Below are 19,045 nucleotides of genomic sequence, written 5' to 3' on the forward strand. Positions count from 1 at the left end.
AACTTGTTATCATAACCCCTTAACATTTTCACTTCCATCCTTTTTCGTAATTTATTTGCGACCATTTGTCGGCTTAGTTCGTTATTTATATCCTTACTACGACAGTGATCCCAATTACTAGGTGTCAGACTCGTTTCTTTTATTTAAGATTGAGTAGACATGGCCTCTTTACTTTGAGAATACTGGCAGGATAATTTGGAATCAACTTTTGGTTCCTCCCTGTGGAAATCTTCTTTTCCCTTGGGAATTTTGGGTGTCCATTTAGTCCATATACAATGATATGGGATGCTAAATAAATTTTTCATCTTCCATTTGACTATGCAGGCTTCTAGCATCGAATTTCATATCATTGTCAAGACGTGTGGTCAAATTTACAAGCCACAAAATGAAGAATATCTTCCGCATCGAGGTTATAGTGTTGTAGTCGGGACGTGACAGGTTAGGATTTGAGATCCCAAACCGGTTAACCCTAGTCCCGTTGTCCAAGGGACCGTCTTCTGTACGTAGACACGCCTTGACACCGTTAAGGCAAGGTACATCGCCAACCACTAAATCAGGCTAGGTTATTTTTCCCCACTAGACACGTGTATAAAGAATACAAATTTTATTAGGTATAAAACTGTAAATTTACACAGACAAAATGAAACCCTAGCCCTAAAATACAAACTCCTAAACATCTTAACTTATATAAGAAACGGCGCACAAATCAGAACTCATAATCTAATCTGTTCTTGGATCCGCTTGCCTCTCCATCTTCATATTTTATTAGTTTGATAACTATTCCTCTCTCTCTCTCTATATATAAAATACTATATAATTCTATTATTTACTTTGGTCTTTCTATCTTTAACTTCCATGTTCAATCAAAATGAACTTCATAGTCTATTATTTGTTTTGTTTTTGTTTATAGTAAAAAATGAAATAATTGGGGAGAATAAACTACTATTTGTTTGAATAAAAGTATAGTTTTGATTGATTGTGGGGTTTAGCATGCTATGATGAAATTTGAACAATGAAAACAGAAGCTCTGATTGATTAGAGCTATGTTGTTCTATAAAACTTCCATGACTCTGATGCATGATGCCCTAACCCTTATAATCTAAGTCCATATTCTTTTAATTTATAATTTTTATTTTCTAAAAATTTATATTATTCCCACCCCCTGATTGTTTTTATTTGAAGAAATTTGAAATTTTCTCTTCATTTGGATCAAATTAGTTTGTACAAAATAATTATTTTCAAAAGATTGAAAGATGCAGGGCCTGCAATATGAACAGATTCATGTGTACCACAATGATTATTTTGTAAAGAATTGTCATATTTTACAAACATTTGATGTATAGAGTGAATTCAACACTTTTCTATAAACTTTTATTATCTTTTCCGAAAGAAATTTATTTTAATTGGTTCCTAAAATATCATTAATAGGTGAAAGTTAGAATTAAAATCTAATATCTATATTACAAAACAGCTTGGTTGTGACTAGGACAAGCTGACTAGGACAAGAAAAAAAGAAAATCTGCCAACTAGATTGGAAGACATACATGTATTTAATTTACTTTGTATTAACCCTCCATAATTGCTTACTTAGATGTAATGACATTTTATAACCCTCCCAACCAATCACATTCCTTAACTCATTCTATATAATGGAATTCTAACCAACAATTCTTCCTTCATAAACCCCCATAAGTACTCTCACAAAATTCTAATGGTTTTTTTAAACCTCCTCTACTCCTCCAACAACAAATAAGTTACAAAGTTGCATGAAGAATTTTTTTTTTTGTTGAAGCATATAACAAAATGGGAAATTTCACTTTATGCACAAACAAAATTAATGTTTGAAGTTTATTCATGTTTGTATGTGTGATGTTACATTTACATGAATAATTTTATACTCTTCTCTCCCTTCGATTTTTGTACTTCGGATAAATTTTCTTTTATCTTTTTGTTCAAATCAAACAAAATTAATGTTTGAAGTTTATTCATGTTTGTATGTATGGTGTTACATTTACATGAATAATTTTACACTCTTTTCTCCCTTAGATTTTTGTACTTTGGATAAATTTTCTTTTATCTTTTTGTTTAAATCAAACTAGATGCATTTCTGTATCTATCTAATTTGTAATGATCTGGTATCTTTAAACTTAATTCTAATATAATCTCCCTAATTTTAATTAACCCTTACCATGTCTCTTCCTAAGTTCTTCAATTTTGACAAATTTAATAAGATTAATTTGAGAAATTTATTAAGACTATACTTTTACTTTCTAAAAAGAAGTTTTTGTTCGTTCAAAACTAATTAAGTTTTATTTGTTAATTAAAATTCATGGAAAAAGACCATCAAAATATATTCTACCATCAAAAAATAGAAAAATTGTCAACTCGATCGACAACTCCTTGATTGTTCATCATTTTCTTTTAATTAGTAGGAGCCCTGATATCAAATACTCCCTATAGTACAATACAACTTGGCTGTGACTAGGACTAAGACAAAAGATAGGAAAGTTGTCAACTAGATCGACAACTCCATGATTGTTCATCATTTTCTTTTAATTAGTAGAGCCCCGATATCAAATACTCCATGATTGTTCATCATCCTTTTGAGTTAATCTCCCTTATTCATTGTATCATTCAAATTTCATTCCCCAGAAACTTCTCTTTCTACCACCAAAAAATTTCATTAACTCTCTCCTTAAAATTTTATGTTCATCAATAAATTGGTTTTGGACTTTAGGCTACTCTAATTTCTCCATAAAAACCTGATTCATTCTCAACTAAAGCACACCAACTTAGTTCATTCGATTGTTAGTTAACGCAAGTGTTTCCTCCTCCATTATTCAACATTTTTTTTATAACTCAGCATATATAGAGTGGATTCTTAGCACTTTAGAAGCAAACCGTAAGTTTAACAACTCAATTTAGCCAATATTGAAATTAAGATTGACTAAAACTCTCTTAATCATTGTAATATTTACAGGGATGAGAATACAATGTTACTAGGGTACCATTACATTTATTCCTTATTTGTTTATTATATGTTGCTTATAATACGAATCTTATACAAATGTCGTATTAGATGAATCGTACACAAATTATGATGTGAATGTCGATCTAGGCCAACAGATATTTGGGCACATATAAGATATACCTAAATTCCAATGGTCAAGAATGAACAACTATTGCTTATTGCTTCTTACTTAAATTCGAGTTATGCACTAATAATACTAATACAAATTTCAGTCGTGATTACGGCCTGTCCTAATATCTAGCTATACTTTCTCTTTTCTTCTTCTTCTTTCACACTTCAGTAATATGAGTAAAAATTTTAATCTTTACTACAACCTGTTATAGTTTTGGTTATACATTCTCTTTTCTTCTACTTCTTTCACTCGAACAGGTAATAGTGTTCATGCTGAAAGAGAAAAGGAAATATCATACCTGTGTTTTTGAGGGAATCTTCGTAAATAAGATGGAATGTTGCTTTAACATTATACAATTATCTATGATAAAATAGATAAATATGTAACAAGAACTGACAAAATTTAACACGTATATGTTGTCTTCTTTGTAATAAAATTATTTACTATAAATTTCAATTTATGACAATTTTTATTTTTAATTTTAATAAAATTATTTGAGTTCAATTTTTCCTAATAACTGAGCATATATATATTGTCCGTCTTACTCTTAAGAAACATGCCCGGAGCAAAAAATTAAATGCTTTACTCCATATCACACATTTTTTCTTCAACTTGTCGTCTTTAAAAATATCTCCACACATTTGCTCTCAATCCTCAAACTATACGTCTTCATATTAAACGATAATCAATTTATGCATCTCTATATTATATGATTCTCACATGTTCATTCACTTAAAAAAAAGTTGTCGAACTCAAGCTAGAAAAGATAGTAAACAATGCTTAACAAAAAAATATATATATGATCGCACTATAATTAGGATTTTCACCGTGCCGGAGGCACGGGCTATGCCTAGTCTATATAACAAAACAGAGTGGGGTTGTGCTGACTGGGACAAAATAAATGCTCCTTGATGGTGAGTTGGCTGGTGATTTGGACAAATCAACGGTAAGATGGAACTAACTGTTGTTTTGCATGTCTGTCCCCAATCAAGCTCGATTCCTATTCCACAACTCTCTCTTCATGGCCCTCAGCCTCTTTCTCTTCCACCAAGCTCTTTCATTCACTGTACCGATCCATCTTCATGAATGAATAAATTTATGTTACTATTTTTTAATATAAAACTATTGGGTATGAAACCCTTGCATATTTGTGTTAGAAATGAAATGAAATTCAGCCTGGTAAGTCTCTAATGGTGTTCGCCCTTTTTGATTATTCATTGATTAAACATTGTAATTTTGTGTTTCTAAGATTTACTTTGTTCTAGATGCAGTCTAACATTCTGCACTTTGTGTTTTGTTCCATTAGTCCTTTGTTTGTTTTTGTTCATATATTTAATCGAATTATACTCATAAGGTGTTTGAGAAAATGTCAGATAGGATGCTTGTTGTACATTAAAGACTGGAAATCAACAAATCTTGTAAATGCTAACGGCTGTGGTGGACAACTTGTTACACAGTGAAGATATCTATAATAATCTTCGTGCTCTGGAAGTACTTGACTTACATGTCGAAGAAGGCAGAGAATAATAGAGTGACTGTTGAAGGTTCCAGTGGACGATTTCTGTTGAGAAAGAAGCAAAAGAGGAAGGTCAGCTTTTCTTGTGGAATGTTGGGTCAGGAATGCGTCCATTGACGGCTATGGTTACTGTTGCCGGTGGAAATGCCAGGTTTTCTATCTATACCTTATAACTTGTAGACAAAGATATATTCGGGAGAGGATTTTTATTGAGAAATTGATAATTCTTGAAAAACATCGTTCTCATTTTCGAGCCCACTGATATGTTGGAGACAGAGAGAGAGAGAGGTTGGACTTGGTTGTGGGTCTAAAGCAGCTTGGTGTAGATGCAGATACTAATTGTCATCTATGTTTGCATTAATGCAAATGGCGGCCTTCCTGGACGAAAGGTGAAGTTTGTGTTTATCTTCTTTGTGGGTCATTAAGCATCTATACAGTACCTCTTCTCCAACCTAGCTTTTTTGCTTTACATATTTACGTCAAAACATCAACAACAAGACTATAGGAGTTATGTTGTTTATATGTTTAAGATTTTAAAGATTCAGAGAAAATTATTACACATCCTTCGTTTATTACACATCAATCTGTGCACAAAAGTCACTCTATCACCAATACAATAACCAGCGCCTCCATATTTGTTGGGCGTGTACACTAATAACGCCACTCTCGCTACCACCATGACAATGAAAATCATTACGACCACCATAATTACAACTAGCACCATCACGATGCGCACTTCTGGACCACCATTATCAATACCAAACTAATCTTGAACTCAAATAATCTGACTTCCGTAAGAGAATTTGGAGGTTCAATTCCGCCCTAATTTTAGAATCGATGCCTTTTGATTATTTGTTTTCCAGCTTTGGTGCATAATAGAGGCTTTGGATTAAAAAGGATAAAGTTTGATTTCCAACCGTTTCTATAGCACTACCGACAACATATGAAATGTTTAATAATGTGGCAATTAGTGCAATTGATATCTAGCTTGATATTTGAGAAAAATTTATATTATTCTTGCTTGCATTTATAGAACTTCACCATGGTCATACCCCATATGTTTGAAGATTTACTTTGATGTATGGCATTTTTTGCCTAGATATGTTCTTGGAAAGAAGCCATTGTACCTTCTTCCTTGAGCTCCTGAACTGTTAATGCTTATATTCTATACTTTCATTTACAGGTGAAACTCTCTGGATCTAAGTAGTCAATATTTTTTCAACAAAAAAAAAAGTAGTCAATATTTGACATCCTTGCTGAAGGCATATCTTTTGGCTCTAGGAGACGCGAAAATTGAGATTATCGATAACCTAATATGTGCCCCTTACGTCGAGATGACTTGTGTGTAGTTCATTCTTTTGATGTCTCATGTTTTGTTTCTTTCACCAACGAGAAGACCGAAAAAGAATCTATAATTTAGATTCTTTGATGCCAATGAAGTTGGAAATAGGTTAAAGTGAGAAAGGAATAGTCCCCATTTTTATATTAAAGTCGCCCATTTTTATATTATGATATCTATATTTCTTTTATGAACTATATATATTCCTTCTATTATCTCTATAACTTTTGGATGGTTGTTGAAATGTTGCTTATTGCTACTACTTGATATGCAAATGATCTCTCTAAGAGATGAAGCCTTGGGTGATACTATGTTGCAAAGGGAAAATCAACTATCAATACTTTTTTTTTTGATGAAGTCGCAACTACCAATACTTGAATATTGAAATTTTTTATGAAAGAGAAATGAAACTAGACTTGAGTAGTATTTGTTGTTCTCTTGTTTCACTGAGCCTTTTTCTCTCACAAAAGTCTTTAAAATAACTGCTCAACTGTCCACGAACTAATTGTTTCAAAGTCTCCCATTTGAACACCTCTTAGACTCCCTCTCATTTCTCATTGACAAAAATGAATTTTATTATCTTCTATTTTTTCTACTTAATAACCACAACAAATTTGTTCACACACACGCAGAGTGTTCAATGGAAGTGTCCGTGCCAGAAGCACGGGTAATATCTAGTTTATATCAAATGCACACAAGACGAACTAAAACAAATTAAATTTGGATTTTTGAGTAAACAGTCCAATTTATGGGGGGTAAAACCAAAAAAAATCCAAACTTGTCAAAATATTGAGTGCAGGTCCAAATGTTTTTTATTTTTTTAACTTTTTGGGCTTATAGCCCAAAAAACGGGTCTTAATAGCAGATATAGTCCTCTCTAATCCTATAAAGGGTTTCAAAACCAAAAAAATAATATAAATGGATATCTAGTCCATTTGGTCTCATCTAGATAGAAAACACAAATCCCTAGAAAACATATTAATTTATAATACCTATACTAACCTTCTTTATATATAAAATCTAATTTACATTCTAAAATCTAAAATATCTTTTTTCTATTTTTATCTCCACATTCTCTCTACAATCACGTTTAAATTCAAAGTTACCTTTATCTTCAATATCTTCCGTAACTTCTTTGTATATAAAATCTGATTTACATTCTAAAATCTAAAATATCTTTTTTCCATTTTTATCTCCACATTCTCTCTCCAATCACGTTTAAATTCAAAGTTACCATTATCTTTGATATATTCCGTAACTGAAATGTGGAAACATTCTCTCTCTCTAAAAACGGAAGCTCCAATAAACCTCCATTAATCTCACCAACAGCAGTACAAACCTCCATTGTTTCATCTTCATTATAGCAGCAGTAAAAACATCCATTGTTTATCAGATTTTAAACTGTGAAACTCTTTGTTCAAACCATTGATAAGATCTAGTATTGCTTCTCAGGTTAAAGAATCATATTCTCTCTATCTCTCTAACATTAAACATATCAGATTTTGATTTTGTTTTCAAATGTTTGTTTACTAATTCATTAACTTCGTATTTGTGAGGTTTATTTTCTCTCTCTAAGATATTCATAACTGTTTATGATCTCGATGTTTAATCCTTCTCTACTGATTCCTTCAAATCGATTATGTTTTGTTTTCATCCGATTATCATATCATTTTTCATTAGATTTAGGTATAAGCTTGTTGATTTTCTGATATTTTTTCACCTCTGATCTTTGATTTCGTACAATTTTATGAACCAGGTGTTATTCCGTACGTTTATCATAACAGAATATACAATATAGGTAATTTACTGTAAATTTTCATACTTTCTAGTACATTACGCAAACATCTTCCGTACCATATTTTTATAAGAGAATGTAAAATACGCGTAATTTGTTATACTTTATATATAATTTATAATAAATTCTAAAACATCGTATAAGTGCACATAAATTATGTATTATTTATTTACCATTACGCGTACTTTTCATCCAAAACGGTAGCCTTGTTAAGCTTACCAAATTACTCAAAACCTTCAAATATTGTCAAAATTTGACAAATATTATACATAATTTACGGAACTGTAGATGTAGTTTATAATACAATATATGATTTTTTGTTTAATGTATGTGTATTTATGTGTGTAGATTTCATATAACAGATGAAATTTCAAACAGAATCATCAAATCAAAGTAAGTCAACGAAACTAAAATCTGATGGCTGGGACAAAATATTTACTGAAGTTGGTCAGTTGTTCCTTGGTGGTGCAAAAGCATTTGGATATGCTCTTCGACAATATAGTGTAACCGTTGTTTGTCCTGCTCAAGACTACAAATGGAGAGTACATGGATGGGCACCATTTTTGAATCAGAGAAGATTTTGTACGTTTTTTTTGTAACGGAATGTAAACGATGTGTAATGTACAAGAATTTATGTGTAATTTATTGAACATGACCCACATACATTTGATAAATTACGTTGTATACATGACAAATGATGGTTTCCTCGTCATAAATAACACATAATTTACGTATTTGTTTCATTATTTGTATTCGATGTGTATTTATGTATGAGTAAAAACGAAATAAATACTGCTGTAATGTTCCCAGAAAAATATACTATTTCCAAATCCAAAAATTAAGTGAGAGAAAGTGATATACACGTTGTATATTAAACACCAAATCACGCTAAATTGATCCCAGAAAATATACTCTTTCCCAATCTGAAAGTTAAGTGAGAGAAAAGGATAATAGGAAAGAGAAAATTTGATTTCCAAATCTGTTTAGAGGAGAGAAAAATTATGATTTGGGAAAATATTTGATTTCCAAAACGGTTTAGAAGAGAGAGAAAAATCAATTTTGCTCCTTCTACCGTTGCCAGCTTTAAATCCCCCAAATCATGCCCGCTCACATTAGAAACTTTCCGGATTCACCCAGAAAATTAAAAATCCCGCGATTGTTTTGGGAGGGACATGGACGGTATAATTTCATAAGGTGTGTGTTATTTCTGTCCATAATGTAAAAGGACTAAATATCCATATTTTGGGAAGGTTGGATCATATACCTTTTTTGAACATTATTTTGGTCTATATACCCATGGACTATATTTTTTTTCTCCCATTCTTGCCTCTGGCGGGAAATTCTGCTGTTTTCTGGAAATATGAAGCGCGAAAGTAAATTTTTTTGAAAATTCGAAATTTTTGGCCGAAATTTTAGGAACTCGTCCAACAAACTCTGTCTTCTCGTCTTCTTTCTCTCCCTAAAACCTTAAGAGAGTCACTACTTTTGTTACTTCCCTCTTTCCGTTTCTTTCTCTCTCTAAAATTTCCCAGTTTTTCTCTCACTATTTTTGGCCGTTTTTTCTAGAAATTTTGGTGAAATTGTAGGATCCCCCGCCTACAGATTTTCGCTAAGATCTTTATCTCTCCATATTTATCTCTCTCCCTAATTTCTCGCATAAATTTACGGTAAATTTATCTATCTTTTAGGAAGGTTTTTTCTTAAATCTTAAAGTTTTTTTTGGATGGATTTCATTTCAAATTTTAGATTTATCTCGCAATTTTCCTTCCCTCTTTATCATATTTCTCTCTAGATTTTTTTCCTTTTGAATCAAATACTTTATTTTCTCAAATACTTCCATTTTATTTTACACTTTCTCTGTAAACAATAAAATTTCTAAAACACAAGAAATTTCGTAGTACATAAAAACATTTCCGGTAAACAAGAACATTTCCAGTACAAAAGTGTCTAGTACACAAGAAAATTTCTAGTAAATAAAATAATTTCTAGTACACAAGAAAATTTTCCGGAACAAAAGTGTCCAGTACACAAGAAAATTCCCAATAAATAAAGTAATTTCTGGTAAACAAAAAAAATTACCAGGAAAATTCCCAGTAAATAAAATAATTTACCAGAGAAAAATTTGAAATTTGAACCAATCTAAAAAAATTCAAAATTTGAACTAATCAAGAAAAAGTCAAAATTTGAGATAAGAAACAAATCTTCAAAAAAAAGAATTTTGAATCAATTTGAAAATATTTGTTGAGATTGGTTAAATTTGGAGAGAGAAAAAAAATCTAAATTAGTTAGAATTTTGTTAAAGTGGGAGTGAAATTAGGATTTGGTTAAATAAGTAAAGAGAAATAAATCTGGAAAGAGAATTAGAGAGAGAAAGTAAAAGAGTAGAGAAAGGAAGTAAAAGAGTAGAGAGAGAAAGTAAAACACAGAGTAGAGAGAGAAAGTAAATCCCGTGATTTTTCAGAGTGGCAATTCCGTAATTTTTTTGGTGGCAGATTTCGTAAATTTGATGAAAAAACAAGGACGTTACGGTACTTTCGCGTGGGGCTCTGACTATTTAGACCTCCCTTTCATTTATGGGCTACCGTGGATGGGATGCCTATAAACTCCTTCTTTTTGGACCCTTGACCCAACGCCCCAATTAAATTTTGGTGAAAATGTTATAGGTCTAGTCTTTTTTTTTTGAGTTAATTCCTATATGGCCCCCTACTTTGTGACCAGCTTCCTTTATGGCCCCTTTTTTTTCGTAAATTCAAATATGACCCCCTATTTTCAAGTAAATGTCATTACTACCCTTCTTAATTTTAAATTTAAAACATTTAAAAAACATTATTTCCACCTCACCCCTCTCTCTCTCTCCACCTCATCTCTCTCTACAACTCACCCATCTCTCTCTCTCCAACTCACCTCTTTCTCTTCCAACTCACCTCTCTCTCTTCAAACTCACCTCTCTCTCTCTCTCTCTCCAGCTCACCTTCATCTTCCCCGATTAAGGTCGCCGGCTGGAAAAATTTTCGGCCGGCGACCTCCAAAAAGAAAAAAAAAAAAAAAAATTCCTCTCATCTCTTTCTCTCTAAAAACTCCGGCGAAGGGGGTTTCCCTTCGCCGGAGCCGTGAACAGACCAGATCGGTCTGTTCACGAGCAGACCTTTTTTTTTTTTTTTGGAGGTCGCCGGCCGGAAATCTTTCTCAATGCTCCCTAACGCCCTAAATCACCTTGGTTCCATCCTTGAAGATGACTATAAATATGCTTGAGTAATCACCATCCTTCAAAATTTCTCTGTAGATTGGTAAGTTTCGAAACATCTCTCTTCCAATTCCCTATTTAGTTTTTATTTAGTTTCTATAGAGGAATTTTGTAGTTGTTTTGTATTTTGTTAGTTTGTTTCCATACATAAATTTTGTAGTTGGTTTGTAGTTTGTTTCTATAGAGAAATTTCTGTTGAGAAAATTGTAATTGTTTTTGTAGTTTGTTTCTATAGAGAAATAGTTGATTTGTAGTTTGTTTCTATACAGAAATTTTGTAGTTGGTTTCTATAGAGCAAATTATGTTGAGAAATTTGTAGTTGTTTTTGTAGTTTGTTTCTATAGAAAAATAGTTGGTTTGTAGTTTGTTTCTATTGAGAAATTTGTAGTTGGTTTCTATAGGGTTTATATTTCAAACAGTTGCACATAACATGTTTGACAAAACTCCCCAGATAGATTATACCGTGCTAAATCATAGTTCATTATTTTGCTTATGATCATGGTAATTTTAGTTTGACTCTTTTACATTTTGTATCCAGGGTTTACGTATTGCGTCCAACAGTGTTCTCAACATCTCCAACTTCCATCGTTACACATAGGTTAGTACTATTGTCAACTTCCAAATAATGTTTACCAAATGTTATCTCTTGAATAGCACAGTTATCCCGCTAAATAATGTTACAAAAAGCTAGATATATTCATGCTCTTTGAAGAGATTGATGTGATGTCAAGGATATTACAAGCTTTCTAGACATCATAAGAAAACCCTGTTTTGATTTCATGTTCCTTAATGGCCTTGGCTCAGTTGTGATCATATCGAGTAAATAGGTTCTGCAATCTATTTGACTATATATGTGTAGTAAGAGGTTAGTATAACAGAAACACTACCTCATATATGTAATGTCAATTTCCTCCTCTCGGACAATCTCTTACACAACACACTCATAACAAAACAGTACAAGATAATTTCAAGCCAAATTACAACTACTAGGAGTAAACAACAACAGTAAGCATAGTATGAACTTAGACAACTTTAAGTAACGACGTACCTCTTTTTAGTTGCTTGAGCTATCTCTGTCAAGTCAGCTCCATAAGGACCCCACGGTTCATCATTTGTTGCATCCAGGACCTTAACAAGTAAAATTGAAATACAATGTCTGGAAATTTATATTGGGATAAAGAATATGTGATATTCATATATGTAGTTTAAACTACAGGTTGGGAGTTTTGTTCCTTCATGGGGCGATGAAATGAAGATTAGTTTTTCCATGTTGTGAGTCTGTTGTCAAACCCGGTACCCTATCGATATTTTTCCATGATCTCCACTTATTATTGTATATCTTGAACTTTAGTTTCTCTTCCATGTTTATCGATATTTTTGCAGCTGATAATGTTGTGTTAACCAGTGCAGATTAAAGATATGAACACTAGGGAATTTGAGGTGATTAAGGTGCCTTCAGGTGAGTGTTGTATTGGTTGTTGAAGATTTAGATACGAGAAATTGTTAACAGCAGGTTGGGTTTACTGATTTCCTTATTATCAGCGTGTTAACAACAACGTATTATGATCGTGTTTTCTGGACAGGCCTCCTGGTTCTTCATATGCTATAGCTCAATTGATTTAATCGAAAAAGGCTTGTGTAGGATTGGTCAAACAAGACTCATGGTTGCTTATGATGCTTTGTTAGTAAGGTCAATTTTCTTAATCCTTTTGACACTGCATGACTTCATATAGAAATTTGTATAGCTTTAGCTCTTCTATTATCTTTGTCTTCACTTTTTGTAGCTCCGGTAATAGTTATTCTTAACAATTTCGATTTATTGGTGTTCAATAAAAAAAACTCAAGCTAAGTCATCATGATATAGTCCAGCATAACATTTCTCTTCGCTCATTGTGCTTAAAATTCTGCTAACAATGAGTTTCCTAAGTGTTTATTCTTCACCACTGACCAGACAATTCTTATTGAGACACGTATACCCTGATTGATTTAAAAAATAATATTTTGAGGGACAATTGATTTTAATGGTGAACAATGGTAGCTTTTCTGAACTCTAAAGTATAATTTTTCATTTTTGGTCACGAAATGAAAAGAAAATAATTGTTGTTTGATATTTTCATTATGAGGTCAATGCGGAAGTCTTAACTGTTTTACCGGTTACCTCTAAATTTTATTTTGTCATTTATTGATTAGGTGAATCCCTTCACTTTTGCAAAATATGATTTTATGGTAATTGATAAGCAATCCTGAAGTAGGTTTTTGTCATTCTACAAAAACAGAAGTAAGTTTTTGTCTGAAAGAAAATTTGTAGCGTTGCCACTTGTGTCTAACTTATGAAGACCAAGACTAATAAACTTTTGATTTCATGTCTACAGGTAGCCAACCATTTTCTCCTAATATGGAAAATTAGACGCTATTATTGTATGTTTATTTTTTGTGTTTTTTTACTTCACATTTGTATTTGTGTCTTCAGGAGTTCTTAATTGTCCTGAAGTGAAGAAGTTGCTCTGTTCTGCCTTCCATTATTACCTCTGCCATAGACTCCAACTGTCACTACTTCTGCAACATCACAATCTATTTTGTCTCTGTTTTCGGCTTCAAGCAAGATATGTAAACGTTTTTTCTCCTTCTTTGTTGTCTTCGCTAAAAAGAGATAGATACATTCATCCTTAGTTATGAGCCAGAGGATTAGAAGAATAGAAGGTACTCTTTATCACTTGAGATCAGACATGAACTCAGTTAGTTTTTTAAGGATTCCCAAAAAATCCTATTGCCGCTGCAATAAAACTACATGTATTCCATAAATTTGTGAACTAAAATCGAGTAATGGACAACTTTGATCAAGTAGGATCAACATGGTTGAGAAAGCGTGAACTTGTGAGTCTGACAATATTGAATATTGTAGTATTGGAATATTATTACTATAGTTAAAATTTCCTTCATTATGTTGTAGTGTTGTGCAGGTTCAACTTTTTGAATTGTTTTTGATATTTGATATCCAAGAAATATTTTCCAATGCCTTTTCCCTTCTTAGAACACATTGTAGCAAGTCGGGGGCGTCGATAAAAGATGAATTATAATTGGTTATTCTTATAAGCTTCTAGCTAACGAGAAGACACAGATTAAAAAAAATGCAAATTCAAACTAATCTCAGCAAAGGTCTCCAAAGATGAAAATCTATGTAAATAATACTAGATACAGGCTATAAGTTGTGAAGTAGTAAAGTACGTGATCAACAAAATTAACCGTGCCGGAGGCACGGGTTATACCTAGTATATGCTACAAAGAAGGTTTTATTTACTACTCTCCTCTCTTACTTTTACACGCTTAATACTCCTCCACTTCCTATACTAGTTAGTAGATTGTTGCTTCATTATGTTCTATTTTCTCTATTACGCGCAGATGGTGACCTTGATTGAGCGCAGTAGTGATACGCAACTATCTGAAACATCCAATAACACAAATTAAGCCAAACTGAAGAAAACAAAGTCGACGTTGATGTAATTATTGTGAGAATAGTCCCACATGAAAGAAATGGTAACTAGCAACCAAAAATATAAAGAATAGGTCCTCTCCACTCATTGCCAATTGGTTTTGAGTTGGATGGCCACAAACTTAACATGGTATCAGAGCTAGGCCCACACGTGATAGGCTTAAAAGCCACACGTGCTCCACGTCACCCGTAAAGAAGAAAAAAAAAAACACACGTGTTAGGCTCAAAGAACACCACACGTGAGGGGGCGTGTGAGAATAGTCCCACATGGGAGAAATGGTAACTAGCAACCAAAAATATAAAGAATAGGTCCTCTCCACTCATTGCCAATTGGTTTTGAGTTGGATGGCCACAAACTTAACAATTATGACATGAAAAATGTTGGAATTTGTTGCTGTTGGAAGACGAGAGTAAACGAATGAGTCATTTAGATCTTTGATAAGAAATACCAAACACCTCTTCTTTCTTTCTCCGTTCCATTTTCTTTTTGACATCAAATATAACTAATTTATTTTAAACACTTATTACTTACAGTTGATGTTGACTTTGTTCGTAACGTCTTGCTCATAGATGCTTTCCATTGATTGTGAACTTAACCTTTTCTTTTCCACCCAGGATGTCCTATACATCTGCTGCAGAATTGAATACTATCCGGGCGAACAATGTTTTTTTTATTAGGTCCACATAGCAAGCCCGAAATCAGAGAGCTATAATGTTGACAAAATGCGATTTTTCAGCATAAAGTTTGCAATGACCAATTAATTTTTTGTGTTACTTCCATAACTCCTCAGAGAGAAGAACGTTTGAAGATTTTACGTCTTCATGAATAACAGCTCGAGAGCATTCATTGTGAAGAGTAGAAGCAAAGCAATTGTGAAGTTTTCGAAAACAGAGAACTCTTAAGAAGGAAAGGTACACTTTATGTTCAAAGCTTTTCGGTATCTAAAGGACAATTTCGAAAGTTGTTTACAGTCAAAATGCTTGACTTCTATTGCTGAAAGCAATTTTCCATATGTCTTGTGCAAGGCTACTGTTGCTGATGGAAAATGAAAGTAAAAAAGCTGAGGATCAGGAAATAGTGGTTGTGGAGGGAGAACAGAAAAAACCCGGGTAGGCCGAAACCTGAACCAATTCAAGTGCCCACTGAATTTGCCGGTGGAGCTAGCAAAGGATCTATTCATCTACATGACTCAATGAGCAGAAAGAGGCTATGGATTCCACTCATTTTGGAGCTTTTTTGTAAGCAATAGCATTGATGATGTCTAAATATATAGTGTTTATAGTGGTTATAGTGAACATGTACATGTTTTCTCTAACTAAACCCTTATATGTGATGAAGTCAATTGTTGTGCTGAGCACATGTTACATAATGCTCTGATGTAGTTTGTTGCGGAAGCGTAAAAATAATGGAATCCACCATTGTTATTAAACTAAACTAATGAAATAAACTGATAAAATACGTAAATAAACTGATAAAGTAAAGAACAAAACGACAAACTGATTAATAAACTCAATTGATAATATTCTCTGATCTGATTAACAAAGACAAACCCTGACTTCCTTTTATAGGAACTTACACACTTCTAGATAGACTCGAACTAGGATTCCTAAATATCAAAGATACTCAAACATAGAAACTTCTAAACCTAGACTTAGTAGGAAATGCTCAAACCTAACCCTAATGGTCTCGGCCGTGAGGCCCAATGGCTTGGCCGTCAGGCCCATATTGATGGCCGCCATCATACTCCCCGTCCGAGAACGAACTTGCCCTCAAGTGAGACTCAACAATGCGATCCTTAATTCCCACTTTGCACGAAATTTGCCAAAAATTCGAAGAAGACAATGATGGACCAAATCACTAGCATAAATCCCGTATTGCAAAGAATCTTGCAAAAACAATTGTGGGAAAGAAACTTCCAACAAATTGCGACATCTCCCGTCATCTTTTAGTTTGATGGAGAAGATCACAAATAGGAAATAATATTTTATGGAAAAATCAACATTGAAATTCTTCATCCACTTCATCACTTAAACAATCTTCCCACTTTCATCTTCGCGATGATTATAAACCGCTCCCTCATAAATTTTCAAGGCCGTAATTATCTTCGCCAAATTATCACACACATGATGCCAAGAGTCTCGCAAAAGCAATAGTAATGAACAGAGCTCCAATAAATTTCTACATCTTCCGTCATCTTTTAGATTGATTAAAGATAACACGAAGACAGGTTTCTTCTTTCTGGGAAGAAAATCAATGAATGTTGTTTTCCAATTCAATATGTAGTCAACTTTGTTTGTTTTCAATAACCCATTTACCATACCTTCGATGATCTCCAATGGAAGAATAAAGTGTTCTTGAACACTTGCCTTGCAGATCTCCAAAGCGGCCTCAAACATTACCCTCTCAATAAAATTCCCAATCATAGTAAAGTATGAAACAGAATTTGGAGAAACTGAGTTCTCTGCCATACTTTCACAAACCATTTTAGCTCCTTCAATATTACCACTACCTCGTATATCTCTGGCGATGTAATAGTGGAAGAATCTAACATCACCATCGAGTGGTGCATGTTCATCACGCATGGAAGTGTGCACACCAAGAATACATGAAAATGGAGTGCATCCTAAATCTACCCACTCAACATCTTTTGAAAGGTTGCAGGTCATAACCATGAAGCAATTTCCAATAGAAGCATTAAGTACCCAGTTTGGGTTTCTAAGGAGTTCGACTTCTTGACCCCCTAAATATGTAATGGTGTGATCATGTGAACAACCCTCATGCTCATGGTGATATTTTGCCAAAAATCCATGTCCATTTGCTATATATCGAGCGACATTAGAAATTGAAGGACTGTCGGCCTCGCTATGCGAGAAGTATCAATAACAATTATACTTTCTCTGACTTCAGCTTTAAAGTTTGCATCGACAACATCCTTCTTTTGGGGAATGCATCTCAATATATCATGACAAACAGATACATTATCAGGTTTAGTACAAGTTTCTGAATCAACTACACTAGATCCATGGAAATGGTTCTGGTTTCTATCAATGGAGTCCAGAAACACGTATGCGGGAATGTCAACCAATGGAGTCCAGAAACACGTATGCGGGAATGTCAACCAATGATCTCAAAGGCCTATTTGTTAACTTAATTGAGCGATGGTTGCAATAAAAATCAACTCCTTTCGTGGAGAAAGTTAACAAGCTCTTTATATCAGAATCAATTGAGAGAGACTGAACTTTTTTCACACACTCGATACCACCACACTCATGACTTTTCATCACTTCTAGAACAATGGTTTTTCCTGGTTTTTCATTATGAACATCCATGACTTTTTGTTAGTAACTATGGCTTCCTCCGCCACTGTAATGAATTTAGTTAGTGTCTCCACCATACAAACAAAATCGTGATGAGTATTACTTGTATTTTTCTTAATTAAAGTTAAGGGAAGATGAACAATACATGAATACTTAGGGTTTGTATGATTCTTTGGAGTTGAAAACCATGAAGACATCAATTGAGGCAAAAGTATTTTATGATTCGAAACAACTAATTCTTCTCTCGGGATTATATATTGATCAAATAAATTGTTCCGGCTAGTCTTATGCAATTGAATTTCTTCTACTTTATTCGTCTCATCAAATTTTTCTTCCTCCGTCATTGAAAAACTAGTATATTGTTTTTCATCAAGAACCTCTCTTTCAATAGTATCGGCCATGGTGGTCGAAGCAATTTCGGATAATAATTTTCGCGATGCAATTCTTGCTTCAACATAAGACAAATATTCATCCATAGGAAGAAAAACATACCTGAAAATATTTTTCAATTGAGCCCAATCATCTATGAATTATTTTCCTTGATCAACGAGTCTCCATTGCATCTCGTTAAACTTTTCATAGACTCTCTTAGACAAGTGTTGTTCAACGAGAAAAACCTTATCTTTGGCATGAACAACTTGATTTCGAAAAAAATCCTCTATGTGTTGAATCCAGAAATCTATGTGACATTGATTGTCGAAGAGTGGAACTTTAGAAACTCTATTGATTTTTCCTTCATCTTCTCGACCAACATAAAATTGACGTGCATCTCGAATAGGATCCCAACATAAACGTGGAAAATTTTTCCAACATTCAAGAAGAAACGTATCCATAAAATTGCATCTGTTCCCAGATTCTTCAAGCTCTGAATACCAGCTGATGTAGTTTGTTGCGGAAGCGTAAAAGTAATGGAATCCACCATTGTTATTAAGCTAAACTAATGAAATAAACTGATAAAATACGTAAATAAACTGATAAAGTAAAGAACAAAACGACAAACTGATTAATAATAAACTCGATTGATAATATTCTCTGATCTGATTAACAAAGACAAACCCTGACTTCCTTTTATAGGAACTTACACACTTCTAGATAGACTCGAACTAGGATTCCTAAATATCAAAGATACTCAAACATAGAAACTTATAAACCTAGACTTAGTAGGAAATGCTCAAACCTAACCCTAATGGTCTCGGTCGT

At 33.3% G+C, this 19,045-nt stretch overlaps 1 long non-coding RNA gene and 1 other non-coding gene across 2 annotated transcripts; both read left to right on the top strand.

Annotated features, from left to right (window-relative positions):
- Positions 1 to 990: 990 nt before the first annotated feature.
- LOC147538636 (small nucleolar RNA R72) lies at positions 991 to 1,079 on the top strand. The gene has a single exon (XR_015226828.1). It is a non-coding gene; the product is annotated as a small nucleolar RNA R72 (small nucleolar RNA).
- Positions 1,080 to 12,447: 11,368 nt separating this feature from the next.
- LOC147538637 (uncharacterized) lies at positions 12,448 to 13,979 on the top strand. Its single transcript, XR_015226025.1, has 3 exons — positions 12,448 to 12,496; positions 12,621 to 12,727; positions 13,508 to 13,979. It is a non-coding gene; the product is annotated as an uncharacterized LOC147538637 (long non-coding RNA).
- The last annotated feature ends 5,066 nt before the right edge of the window (positions 13,980 to 19,045 follow it).

The sequence above is a fragment of the Eschscholzia californica genome, unplaced genomic scaffold (genome assembly GCF_041429995.1).
Source record: "Eschscholzia californica isolate CP2 unplaced genomic scaffold, dmEscCali1.0.p SCAF_5, whole genome shotgun sequence".
NCBI classification, from domain to species: Eukaryota; Viridiplantae; Streptophyta; class Magnoliopsida; order Ranunculales; family Papaveraceae; genus Eschscholzia; species Eschscholzia californica.